Genomic DNA, 14,931 nt, shown 5'->3' with positions numbered 1-14,931 from the left:
ACGTGCTACATGTCCTGCCCATCTCAAACGTCTGGATTTTATGTTCCTAATTATGTCAGGTGAAGTATACAATGCGTGCAGCTCTGCGTTCTGTAACTTTCTCCATTCTCCTGTAACTTCATCCCTCTTAGCCCCAAATATTTTCCTAAGAACCTTATTCTCAAACACCCTTAATCTCTGTTCCTCTCTCAAAGTGAGAGTCCAAGTTTCACAACCATACAGAACAACCGGTAATATAACTGTTTTATAAATTCTAACTTTCAGACTTTTTGACAGAAGACTAGATGACAAAAGCTTCTCAACCGAATATTAACAGGCATTTCCCATATTTATTCTGCGTTTAATTTCCTCCCGAGTGTCATTTATGTTTGTTACTGTTGCTCCAGGATATTTGAATTTTCCACCTCTTCGAAGGATAAATCTCCAATTTTTATAGTTCTATTTCGTACAATATTCTGGTCACTAGACATAATCATATACTTAGTCTTTTCGGGATTTACTTCCAACCCTATCGCTCTACTTGCTTCAACAAGAATTTCCGCGTTTTCCCTAATTGTTTGTGGATTTTCTCCTAACATATTCACGTCATCTGCATAGACAAGAAGCTGATGTAACCCGTTCAATTCCAAACCCTCTGTGTTATCCTGAACTTTCCTAATGGCATATTCTAGAGCGAAGTTAAAAAGTAAAGGTGATAGTGCATCTCCCTGCTTTAGACCGCAGTGAATTGGAAAAGCATCAGATAGAAACTGGCCTATACGGACTCTGCTGTAAGTTTTACTATGACACATTTGAATTAATCGAACTAGTTTCTTGGGAATATCAAATTCAATAAGAATATTATATAAAACTTCTCTCTTAACCGAGTCATACGCTTTTTGAAATCTATGAATAACTGATGCACTGTACCCTTATACTCCCATTTTTTCTCCATTATCTGTCGAATACAAAAAATCTGATCAATAGTCGATCTATTACGCTTAAAACCACACTGATGGTCCCCAATAATTTCATCTACATATGGAGTTAATCTTCTCAAAAGGATATTCGACAAAATTTTGTACGACGTCAACAAAAGTGATATTCCTCGAAAGTTACTTCAGTTAGTCTTGTCCCCCTTCTTAAAAATAGGTACGATTATGGACACCTTCCATTGTTCTGGTACAATTTCCTTTTCCCAAATTGCAAGTACAAGTTTATAAATTCCGCTAGATATTGCCCTTCCACCCTCTTGTATTAATTCTGCTGGAATTTGATCAATACCTGGAGACTTGTACTTTTTCAGATTTTCTATCGCAATTTCGACTTCAGAAAGTGTGGGTTCCGGTATAAATGACTCAGCAGTTTGTATTTCAATTTCGTCCCGATCATTTCTATTTGGCCTATGTATTATTATTATTATTATTATTATTATTATTATTATTATTATTATTTCATATACGAATACGTTGACATTCTTAACTCTTAATAATAATTTTAATCAAATACCTTAATGTTCGTCCTCAGCACAAGACATTGCAACTTCGGTTTTAGTCCATGTGGATTAGACAAGTACCTAGGTGTCATTTAATAATGGAAGCAGCTTATTGGTTGCAATATTGAAATTGAGGCGAGTGATTGGAGTGGCGACATAAGAAATATTAGACTACATATACTAACAACGTAATTTTTACACCAAAAATAATGTTACATCTTAACTCTCAAGTGAATTATGTCTGAAAGTCTCATAATCATTGTTTTAAATTTTATTAATGCAATTACACTACATTTGAAGGCAATATATGTTACTCTTTATGCATTCCAACTAATTTATATGGTTGAAAAGCCGCCCTTCGTGATCGGGTTAAGGGAGTCACATGGTCTGCCTTACGCCTGTATTAGATCACGATGGCAATGGCACAGTCTATTGTTCCTAGTACTCACAGCGCTCCAAGCGGCTAGCAACTATCGCGAGAAATGCAAAAAATCATCCCAAGCTTCGCGACTGTATATATTAGACTGTGGTATTGTCAAGTCCATCATATGAAAGGTCTATACAAAAAGGTCCAACATACAAAGTTGTTCAACAGAGATGAGTTACTAACTGTAATAATCTGTTGGGAATAACAATAGTGTTTCGTTGCTATAGCACTGATGAATCGGAAAAAAATTTACAAGTGAAGTTAATGCAATGCCGAAAATAATTTATAGCCAGAAAAGGAAACCCATGTTTTTATATGGTGATAATCTTTACCATTTTCATTCTGAGAATCAGAGAGGAAACAGAATATACTATAGATGCTACGACCAGAAGAACTGTAACGCAAGGTGTGTAACGAACGCGGACTTGGAAAACATAAGAATTTTAACAGATGGTAGAGGAACCATCTGCATCCACCGAATGTCACAGAAGCAAGGATGAGGCAAATGCTGAATGGGATCAGAAGAAGAGCAAGAGGAAATCCAACAGAACCTCCCGGCTCTGTTGTCAGACAGGAACTTGCTGGAGTTCATAACGAAGAAATTATCGTAAGTCTTCCACAAAGAAATGCAGTAATCAGAATGGTTTCTTATCAGCAGAAGCTAAATCGTCCTCCACTTCCTCAGTCAATAAGATAAATTGACATTGTTGAATCCTACAACAAAACATTGAGGGGAGAAAATTTTATGTTCTTTAATTCTGGTGTTAATGATGGACGAGTGTTAATGCTTGCCACTGATAGAAATTTACCGTAGAACTTTTGGCTGCCAGTGACACGATTTTCAGTGATGGTACGTTCAAAGATGTACAAAATCAATTCTTTCAGCTTTTCACAGTGTATGAGCTTGTTGGAGGTTTTGTATTTTTCTTTAGTACATACATACATACATACATACATACATACATACATACATACATACATACATACATACATACATACATATATTTATTTAGTTATTTCTATAGCTCTTATTTAGTAATGGATCGCCACCACATCTCTGTATTAGTGTTGCCATCACCTTCTGATTACAATAACACGTACAAACTTTCATCGACGTGTGCAGTCATCTTATTTTTACCTTTGCTACCCCTATTACTATAATACAGCCGTGGCGAAAATGTGACTCGCGAGCACATTGTGGCTCGCAATGATAGCTGTGCAATTTATCTTGCTTCCTACCTCCTCCAACCCCCACTCTCTCACTCACTGGAGTCAAATTCCTTTCCATTTGTATTTTTCTCTGACCTGCGAGTGGCGTATCATCGCAATGTCTCTCTCTCGAAACCATGTACCTGTACAAAATCGAAAGTTTCAAGTACAGTAGGATGGGAGGACGCATTTTTTTGCTGCCAATATGATGAGAATATTAAATGTATGATTTGTTCACAAGTATTACGAGGAAACATATTACATGTCACTCATGAAACATTAAAAAGTTAAGTAGGCCTATTATTATTATTATTATTATTATTATTATTATTATTATTATTATTATTATTATTATTATCATCATCATCATCATCTCAGTACGTCGATCCTTTTTCAGCAGATGTACGAATAATGCGGTTAGATCTTCAATTTAAACACACAGATTTACAATGTGATGTTAAATGAAAGCTAGATGTAAGGACTGACAAATGTTGAACTTTTCAAATATTTTCCAAAAAATAAATATCCGAAGCTTCGTTCTTTCGCTTGCTCTGTTGAAGCAATGTTCGCTTCAACTTAGTTTATGAAAAATTATTTTCAACAATGAAAATAGTAAAAACCAAATTTAGATCACGACTGACAGACAAATACCATCGTGATCAACTACGACTAGCAGTAAGTGACATAATTCCTGATTTTGAAACTCTGTCGCAGAGACATTCTGAAGACAGTAAATTTTAGGTTGTGATAATGTGTCCTATGTTTTCTTATTCATTTCTTTCTTCGTTACACGTACTAAATATTAGTTTGTAATCTTATACTGTATAAAATTATATTTAAATACTTGACGTAAGGAAAATGAAAATCCGTTAATAAGTCAGACAGTTGCTTCACTTCCCCTTCGGATGTCCGCCTCCCCCCATAGGTGTTATGCACGTTGCAGGTTACACAGTGGCTCGGCGTAGGATATTTTCGCCACGACTGCTATAATATATACCCTCAATTTGCTCTATAACCTCTCACTTTAAAATTTTACTTTCTATTTAATGAACACCTCATCACTTTTATTGTTTACTTATATTGAAGTACTTCTTATCGCCTGAAATTTCTCTAATTTTAAACTAACTTTTACTAACACTACTTAATCATAATCATTCACTTCTATCTCTAATTTACAATCACTTCTACCTCTCCTCACTTCTGTCATCACTCTTATCCCCTATTACTCCATTAGTCACTGAATCACATGTTTATTTGTTCACTTTCACCCCGATAAATTTTCCGTTAGGCACTATATTTGTAAGTCAACTCAACCTTCATTTGTAAACTTACATTGAAATACTTCCTCTCTTCCTATAATTTCAATTTCTCTGATTGTACACTAACTTAGTCGACACTTCCAATATTAGTAACATTTTACTACCAATTCCTATTAACAAACACTTCCAATTTCCTCTAGTCACCTCTTTTATCATCTATCACTAATTTACTTATTCGTTCATACATTTTCCCTCCGATTATTTTGATAATTACTCTTACTCCTTGAACACTCACTTAATTGTTTCTATGTCTTTTGTCACCCTTTTATCATTTCCTCCTCTTAAGCATCAACTTCGTAGACTAGTTCTGCAGTTCCTTATTTCCTCCTTCCTTTCCCTCACAAGTAGATGGATTACCCAAATCTTCTTTACTTCCCCTCCTTGTCGACTCCGGACGTCTTGCTTGTTTCTCCTTACCCTCCTTCTTGATCTGTTTTCTATGCCCTCTCTTCCCGTCGTCAGCTGATTCGTCATCTTATCCCTTCCGCTATTGTCAGCAGTCTTCAGTAATTGTTGTTTGCATGGTGATGATGGACTTATTTTCGACCACGCGTCTCTACTGAAAATACTTACCGCACTAAATATAATGAGATAAAAAATTATTCAGCATATTCAAATCTCACTTTCAATCCTACCTATACAATGTGTGATTTTGAAATCGCAAATATGAATGCTTGTCAACTGGCTTCCCCTCATGCAGTAGTGAGTGGGTGTCTTTTCCACTTCAGTCAAGCAATATGGAGAAATGTAGTCAACAGGAGTCTGAGGGCACAATATTTGGTTATTGAGAACCCTGAAGTAAGAAACCAAATACAGGAAATTATGGGACTGCCGTTTATTCCGCTAAATGACTTGTAATTTGTTTGGGATTTATTAAACGAAAGATTTGTGGATGATATCTTGGACTTTGCATCTTACATTGAAATTACATATATTACTGGTCATCCGGCAAGAGGGCGAAGGTGAGCAGTTCCCCCTAGATTTTCTCCTCAGACATGGAACGTCTATGAACCAGTAATTAATGGCAGACAGCGTATTGTAAGGCCACGTTTAGTAGCTACTTCCGAGAGCGGGGAAGTGGGGCTAGGGGAAGCTAACCTCGCGACGTATGCGTGCGATATGCCGACCTGAGATAACGTTCTGTATCATCCGTTCAAGAACATTACCACTCCATAGTCTGTATTGTAGGGCCGCGATAAGTAGCGAGCTGAGCTCCCTAGTCTGAGAATGACCCCTGATCAAATATGTATGACATAATCGCGATAACAGAGCCGCCTTGACAGCGTTCTACAATAGTACTACCGTACAAAAAACATTCGCTCTGCAGATGAAGTGAATTTCCGCAAATGATAACAAGACAACTCTCTATGGCTATAGCGGCAAACTTTTATTTATGCTCATAAGCTCATTACTGAAACTAGTGTGTACTGCACAAATTCCTTATGACGTTATTAAACATTAAGCAATAAGTAAGTAAAATACAAATATATACATAGACTGGCCACCTTGAATATTTTAAAATGGTACTTTCTTACTGAAAATACAAGGGTGGAAAAGGAATGCGAAAGATAGAAACAAATGTTGGAGCACTGTAGGGGCGGTCAAGGTCTGCAATAGGCTGTGGTACCAATGTTGTTGTTGATATAATTATGGTTTATTTAACGACGCTCGCAACTGCAGAGATTATATCAGCGTCGCCGGTGTGCCGGAATTTTGTCCAGCAGGAGTTCTTTTACATGCCAGTAAATCTACTGACATGAGCCTGTCGCATTTAAACACACTTAAATGCCATCGACTTCGGCCGGGATCGAACCCGCAACCTCGAGCATAGAAGGCTAGCGCTATATGTTGTTGTTGATTTAATTTATGATTTATTTAACGACGATCGCAACTGCAGAGGCTATATCAGCGTCGCCGGTGTGCCGGAATTTTGTCCAGCAGGAGTTCTTTTACATGCCAGTAAATCTACTGACATGAGCCTGTCGCATTTAAACACACTTAAATGCCATCGACTTCGGCCGGGATCGAACCCGCAACCTCGAGCATAGAAGGCCAGCGCTATATGTTGTTGTTATTTAATTTATGGTTTATTTAACGACGCTCGCAACTGCAGAGGCTATATCAGCGTCGCCGGTGTGCCGGAATTTTGTCCAGCAGGAGTTCTTTTACATGCCAGTAAATCTACTGACATGAGACTGTCGCATTTAAAAACACTTAAATGTCATCGACCTCTGCCGCGATCGAACCCGCAACCTCGAGCATAGAAGGCCAGCGCTATATCAACTGCGCTACCGAGGGCGACGTTGTTGTTGTTGATGATGATGATGATGATGATGATAACTTAGTTCATTATTTATTCGAAGTCTTCAAATATATATATCTGCAGTTGTATGGTTCACTTTTGCAGATAGTTTCACAGGTGTTATTTGTTTTTAAAACCATCTACAGTGTTCAGTATATAGCTAATTTACCAAATTATTTCACTGAAAAATAGTTTGTAAATCAACACTGAAATTTCTGAAGTACGAGTAATTAGGCGTACTATCATTGTAAAATTTCCTTACAGGAAAAAATAAATAATCGACTTAAAATTTATTTTTAAATAATGCGAATTATTGATGAAACAGCAATGAGCTGTAATGACAGTAGAAATAAAGTCTTAACTATTTTTACCAGGAGTTGTTTCAATGTCATCTGGTCGCTCGCTAGCCATTTTCCGGATTCTTATGACATTTGCATTACTAACGCCGGCGTATTTAGCAGCTCTGGACGTAGCCTGCCCTAGGGGAGCGATTAGCCTCTTGTTTCGAGCCTCTTCGTCGCAACATTCTATTATATTCTTTATAATCTTCCTTTCTCTGCTGTGTATTACTTGGCCACGCAGTCGAGTTGATCTTCGTTGCTCCATTGCTAAATACAAACTGTGAGGAGGTAATGTTTTCGTACTGGTAATACTCAGTGTTATCTGAGGTCTGCAGAATGCACACAGAGGTGATGAGGTTGTCATCTCTTTTCCCCACTACCCCGCTCTCAGAAGTCGCTACTTATCGCGGCCCTACAATACAGATGTTTTATTACCTAAAACTCTGCCTCTGTGCAACGTCACAGTTTGCGTTTAGAGGGAAGAGAAATACCAAAATGTCTTTTTAATATTATGCTAAGAAGCATGAGGTTTCTGCGGAAGATATTACAGGATCGAAGACTCATTCGAGAATGACCGAACATTATTGACTGGCGTTTCAGGAATATCAAAAAAGTTAAACGCTTTAGACCAGAACAAAGACAAATTATCTCTCTGAGTCTTCGATAGATACCGATTTGTCTTTCCAAAAATGGTGGCAGAAAAGAAAAGAAGGAAAGAAGTCCAAAAGGCTTATAACAGTAGATATAGATTTCGAAGCTAAATTTCTTGATGGTGGTCTTCTCATTTATAAAGGTGGTTCAATTACTGGTTACTACCACCAAGAAATAAACTCCACCATCTTCGAGAAATGGTTGAGGGAGCGAGTAACTCCAAACTTGACACCTGCCACTGTAACAGTGCGAGTCTATTATGGACGAAATGATTCGAGTAAGTGGACATGATTGAAGAGCTAATGATGATGGCGGTGGTAGTAGTGGAATGAAAGTGCTAATGCTAGTGATAACTCTGTCTTAGCTATCCTTTTCAGAGAAAAGCACATTGTTTTAGGTTTTATGTGAGTGTAATAACATTTATATATAAGTTAGACCGTTGTATATAAATATACTTGGGTGTACTATAAGCAGTAATATGAGCTGTTGTCAGGAAGTCAAGACGAGGATAGCAATGGCAAGAAAAGCTTTTAATAGAAAAATGGGTATCTTAAAGAAGAGACTAGTGAAGTGCTTTGTGTGGACAACATTAAGATAAATGGATCATGTGCGGAGGCTAAGAGGAAGGCAGAAAGTAGTGAAGATTTGAGATTGCTGGGTAGGCATTGAAAGACCTGGTCTTGGGCAGAAAACTATACGTATATATAATTTTAAAATGACGTTTAACTGCTAATTCACATAATATTCAACTGGAATAGTCTATGTCTGCATTTATATTTTACATTGTTTAAAGTTCAATAACGTCCTAAGGAAGTGTGCTGTACACAACACTTGGCAATGAGCTTATAATCATAAATAAAGACTTGCTACTACATCCATAGAGCGTAGTCTTGTTCTCTTTATCGGAATTCTAATATAGGCCTACTTGTGCTGCAGACATAGAGCAAATGTTTTTTTTTTCGTATGCTAGTATCAACTAGTAAATCCCGAAAAGATTAAGTATATGATTATGTCTCGTGACCAGAATATTGTACGAAATGGAACTATAAAAATTGGAGATTTACCCTTCGAAGAGGTGGAAAAATTCAAATATCTTGGAGCAACAGTAACAGATATAAATGACATTCGGGAGGAAATTAAACGCAGAATAAATATGGGAAATGCGTGTTATTATTCGGTTGAGAAGCTTTTGTCATCTAGTCTGCTGTCAAAATATCTGAAAGTTAGAATTTATAAAACAATTATATTACCAGTTGTTTCGTATGGTTGTGAAACTTGGACTCTCACTTTGAGAGAGGAACAGAGTAAGGGTGTTTGAGAATAAGGTTCTTAGGAAAATATTTGGGGCTAAGAGGGATGAAGTTACAGTAGAATGGAGAAAGTTACACAACGCAGAGCTACACGCATTGTATTCTTCACCTGACATAATTAGGAACATTAAATCCAGATGTTTGAGATGGGCAGGGCATGTAGCACGTATGGGCGAATCCAGAAATGCATATAGAGTGTTAGTTGGGAGGCCGGAGGAAAAAAGACCTTTGGGGAGGCCGAGACGTAGATGAGAAGATAATATTAAAATGGATTTGAGGGAGGTGGGATATGATGGTAAAGACTGGATTAATCTTATTCAGGATAGGGACCAATGGCGGGCTTATGTGAGGGCGACAATGAACCTTCGGGTTCCTTAAAAGCCAGTAAGTAAGTAAGTAAGTAAGTAAGTAAGTAAGTAAGTAAGTAAGTAAGTAAGTAAGTACTGCAGTATATTTAGAATACATCTCGCTTAACGCGATTACGTCATAATCAGGCCTATGGAGTCCAGCTCGCTACTAAACGCGGCCCTGCAATACGAACAGTGTGGCTGAAAGATTCCACTCCCAATTCCAACGACTTGTGGTGGCACATCACGTGAACATTTTGCGATTTGCAACAACAGCAATCGGAAACAGAACATTTAGTAACCCAGGTCCTTGGTGGGCATACAAATATTAAGCGACCAGTAATAAACGGTATATCAATAATCAAACGAGAATTTTCAACATTGTCGGTAATTACCAGGAATACAAAGATAGGAATGAAATTTTTCTATATCTTAAAGTGATATCTTTTTTTTTTACTTGGTTATTTAACGACGCTTTATCAACTACGAGGTTATTTAGCGTCAATGGAATTGGTGATAGCGAGATGATATTTGGCGAAATGAGACCGAGGATTCGCCATGGATTACCTGCCATTTGATTTACGGTTGGGGAAAACCTTGGAAAAACACAACCAGGCAATCGGCCTAAGCGGAAATCGAATCCGTGCCCGAGCACAACTCCGGATCAGCAGGCAAGCGCCTTAGCCGACTGAGCTAGTCGGTGGCATAGAGCGGCATCATACCATTTGAAATTATATAGTGACCCTCAAGACGAACAATATATGTACCTTTTGTATTACAAAATATGTAATATACATAAATATACATAAATTCTTACTTAACAGATGAATTGCTGATTAATATGTGTTACTTATAATGAAACTAACATCTGTCCATTCTTATTATTATTATCATTAATTTCTCTAAATAGATTTACAAAACTTCTAATGGCAATTACATTAATATTCTCATTATAGAAATAGAAATATATGTATTCTCCCTGTAACATAGTCCTAGTAAGGTTATATTAAATTAAATTTTCTTCATTTTACTAGCTATTTCAAATATTAAATTAATTATAATTCATTGAATTAAATTAGCTCATAAATTAAGTTACTACTTTACCTTATAGATTTATCTAAATTTAAATAAATGTGTAGTGAAGAATATTGCTGGAGAACCTTTTAAGTTTAGAGTAAATATTTGTAATTTAAATTTATGTATTGTATTGATTAAGACTGGTTGAGTGGAAGAGAAGGCCTTATGGCCTTAACTCTGCCAGCGAAAATAAAACATTATTATTATTATTATTATTATTATTATTATTATAACATAATTGAAATGACAAATTTCTTGGCACTTTCCTTGCAGTTTCCCTCGTCGGACATTTTAGGGAAATGGACGAATTTATTTGTGGACAGTTTTAAACGTAGGACATTTTGAAGAAGAGGACTTGCTGACAGTGGACCTTTTCAGGTAAGGACAATTTTATGGCATGGATGAATTTTCTATGTGGACATTTCTAAACATTGGACGTTTTAGTAGAGAAGACCTAATCCAAAGTGGACCATATAATATACTTATTTTTACTTAAATATGTATAATTATAGTGTAATATATATTCACGAAAATGTTTACATTAAATAAAATTTGGTTTAGTGTTTAGCTTTTGTTGTAATAAAAGCCTGCATGAAATTTGAAATTTGTATATCAAGCACTTTCTGAAAAAAGTGCACCTCAGTACAAAAAAAAAAAAACGAATGCAAAGTTTTCTTTGTTTTCACTTACTATGAAATCGTCCTAAAATGCTTCAGCCTCATATTCTTGGTCTTCATCATCTTCTCTCTTCCCATTTGTGTGTCTTCTTGCTTTTCAAGCCTGTTTCTCTGAGTTAAAAGGGAATGACTGAAGTTCTACGAGAAAAGGGGACGTGGCACTTTATGCATGAAGTTAGAAAATGTGTGAAAATCAAGACAAGAACAACAGTAAACACAAAACTAATTTCAAAATCATATTCAAGACACGCTGAACTATAAACGGACACAAAAAACAAAATTTCAAATTTTTCGTCCTAATTTGATTGCTGAAAAGGTGAGGATCATGTAAAAATTACATCACAGCACAATTGAAACAAACAAAAAAATAGTAAATACAGAAAGCGGGAAATGTAGCAGTGTGATAAACAATTGAATGTAATGTTCCGAGAAAAATAAGTGTTCGTTCACGAATGTCGCTCTATTCCTTCCAAAGTTATAGGCCTAAGGCAGTAGTGTCAGAGTTGTAAGCTCCGAAATCGGTTGTGGTGCTAGAGACGTCGGAATGACTGAAGTTCTACGACAAAAGGGAGCGTGGCACTGAAACAATTGAATGTAATGTTCCGAGAAAAATAAGTGTTCGTTCATGAATGTCGCTCTATTCCTTCCAAAGATATAGGCCTAAGGGAATGACAGAAGTTCTACGACAAAAGGGAGCGTGGCACTGTATCCATGGAGATAGAAAATGTGTAAAAATCGAGACAAAAAACACACAAAACTAATTTAATAATCATATTCTAGAAATATTGAATGACAGAAAAAACAAAATTTTCGATTTTTCGACCAAATTCAGTGTTCAATCTCCCCTAAGACAGCAAGATCAGTTTAATTTCTTTATCATTGCTTATACTTTAGTTTTATCCTGTACAATGAATACAGTTAAAGTTGGGTCCTGAAGATAAGAATAAAAAAAATATAAAATATAAAAAGAAGTATCGGATAGATAGGCAAGACTTGTAAGTCAAGAGAAGTCCTCAGACGAACTCATTAGCGTTAAACTCTGTGTCTGAAAAGTCTGAGATAAACAAAAAATATTCCAACAAACTGATAAAAGTCAGAAACACGACTAGAAAATATTGTTTTCTGGAGTTACGAGGTTTTCGAATAACTGACGATGTAATTAATTGACTATAACGAAGCAAGGATACAGCGATAACTGACTGGAGGAGCAGAAACAATCCAGGAAACCTTGTCTAGTCACTTTCATGAACCATAAAGTTCTTAATTGGCGATAATCTAGAGGCCCTAAATCAATGTCTCACTTGCCACTTTTACTTTCACTTTTTACTAATATTTTTCACTTAAAGTAATCCTTGAGCATAATTTTTTGTCACGGAATATTCTATCATACATTTCCGCGTATGAAAAGTTTAAGTGAACGATTCCCAACCTGTGGTCCGCGAGTAATTTGAAAGTATTTCTAAACTAAGCATGCATCAATGAATATATTCTTAATATTCTTAATAACCAGTACCGGTAATGTTTTTCATTTTCACTCTCGTTTTTACTTAAAGCTATCGGTTAATATTGCTTATTAATTAGAGTTCATTCTCCCTAATATATTTTTATGCTCGACCATGCCGAAATGTAGTAATTATACACCTGATAGCAGCCCTTTTATGGACCTTATTAAAGTACACCTATTCATTAAAGTTCAGTTCTTCAACCAATCAGAATACGCCATTGTAGCATTATGAAAGCGCAAGTATCGATTATTCTCGGATATGCAATTGAAAGACAACTAGCGAAACGTCACGGAGGCTATGTTCTGTTACTATAATAATTAGCGTTAATTGTAATATTCAAATACATTCAATTTGTCATCTCGTTTTTCAATGTCTAAATCAATTTCAATGTTATATCAAGATTAATGTTCATTTTACTCTGTAGATTATATCAAGGTCAATGACATTTTTTTTCTCGGAAAGAATTAATACTTTCGCGTCTGCGCACATCTCACAATTTACGAGATTGCATAAGGTCAGTCACATAAGAATAACATGAATACTTATGAATAATTTCAAGTTAGAAATATGATCGAGCATAAAAAGTCGTATGAAACTTGCATATAATGGTAATTAAGACGCTCGTATGAAAATTATGAAACTCGCTTGCGGTCGTTTCATAAACATATTCGCGTCTTAATTACTACCATTATAGGCTCGTTGCATAATGTACTCTTATTTCATGTCGCTTTATAAAATAACTTAATAGAGAAGTCTCCTATATTAAAAATGGTGTCCTGTATTTGATGAAAAAATTTATTGCAGGTTTAATTTGAATTAGGTAAGGGAAGGAAGAAGAAATAAAAATGTTAACAAACAAGACAAGTTTGAAGATTTGTGAATAAAAACAGAATAAGTCAATATGCTATACATCATAAATTCCCTGATTTATTTCATGTAAGAACATACTCAGAGAGATGATACCAACACTTTAATATATAGAATTAGGCCGTTACATTAAATAACAATTAGAAGATACAGACATAATTCAACAATTTGTACACGTTTCACCATTATAATAGTATCGACATATTCTATTTAACATTGTTTATATTTTATTGATGAACTTGGCGAACAATAGAAATAAAGAAACAGAGACGAAAGAAGTAGCAAGGACGTCACTTTCATTTGTGCCAAGTGAAATCCATATGACACGTACGGCACCGGTAGAATACAGTCTTTATTTAATTAACATTCAACAAATATAATATTTAACAATAATATGGGCGTAGCAATACCTTTAAAATGTAAACATTGAATACAAATAAACGTTAACACTATATTATTACGTTGTCCTTCACCTCCTGAGCATGAACGATGTGCTCAGTCACACTGGGCGGTAGGTAGTTCAAACAGTCCGACTGATTATCACATTACACTTGAAGAATTCCATTTTGTATCAGATGCATTCAATTCTTCGGCTGTGCAAAAATATGAAGCATCTGAATACTTCATTTCTAGTATCTCTACAGTTCTATGCATTAGGTGTACTTATTATTATCAGTCACAGATTAAAGACACATTGATTATAACTCCAGCCTTATATGTAATGCTGATAATATAAGTTATTAATACGGTACGTATTTAGCTATGAACATAAAAGCTATATGTTTTGTTTATATGTAACGAATATTTATTAGGTACACAATAGTATCAACCAAAGAAGAACTCTCCACATTTATTTAGAGTTAGATTTTTATATTATACAGGCATTAAAAGAAGACTGGTAGTAACCTATAATAATGTATAAGAGAATATAAAATATCTATTCTGAGAAAATTATTAACCAATCATAACATAAATTTATATTTTCTATCTTATTCATTGCATGAGCATATATACTCGTATTTTTTTATGAAACATTCATTGTTACTCAAGCTATACTATTACACAATATGGGAAATGCGTGTTATTATTCGGTTGAGAAGCTCTTATCATCCAGTCTGCTGTCGAAAAATCTGAAAGTTAGAATTTATAAAACAGTTATATTACCGGTTGTTCTGTATGGTTGTGAAACTTGGACTCTCACTCTGAGAGAGGAACATAGGTTCAGGGTGTTTGAGAATAAGGTGCTAAGGAAAATATTTGGGGCTAAGCGGGATGAAGTTACAGGAGAATGGAGAAAGTTACACAACACAGAACTACACGCATTGTATTCTTCACCTGACATAATTAGGAACATTAAATCCAGACGTTTGAGATGGGCAGGGCATGTAGCACGTATGGGCGAATCCAGAAATGCATATAGAGTGT

Source organism: Periplaneta americana, chromosome 12 (assembly GCF_040183065.1).
Source record: "Periplaneta americana isolate PAMFEO1 chromosome 12, P.americana_PAMFEO1_priV1, whole genome shotgun sequence".
In the NCBI taxonomy this organism is placed as follows: Eukaryota; Metazoa; Arthropoda; class Insecta; order Blattodea; family Blattidae; genus Periplaneta; species Periplaneta americana.
The sequence above is the reverse complement of the archived record's forward strand: the minus strand, read 5'-3'. Positions refer to the sequence as shown.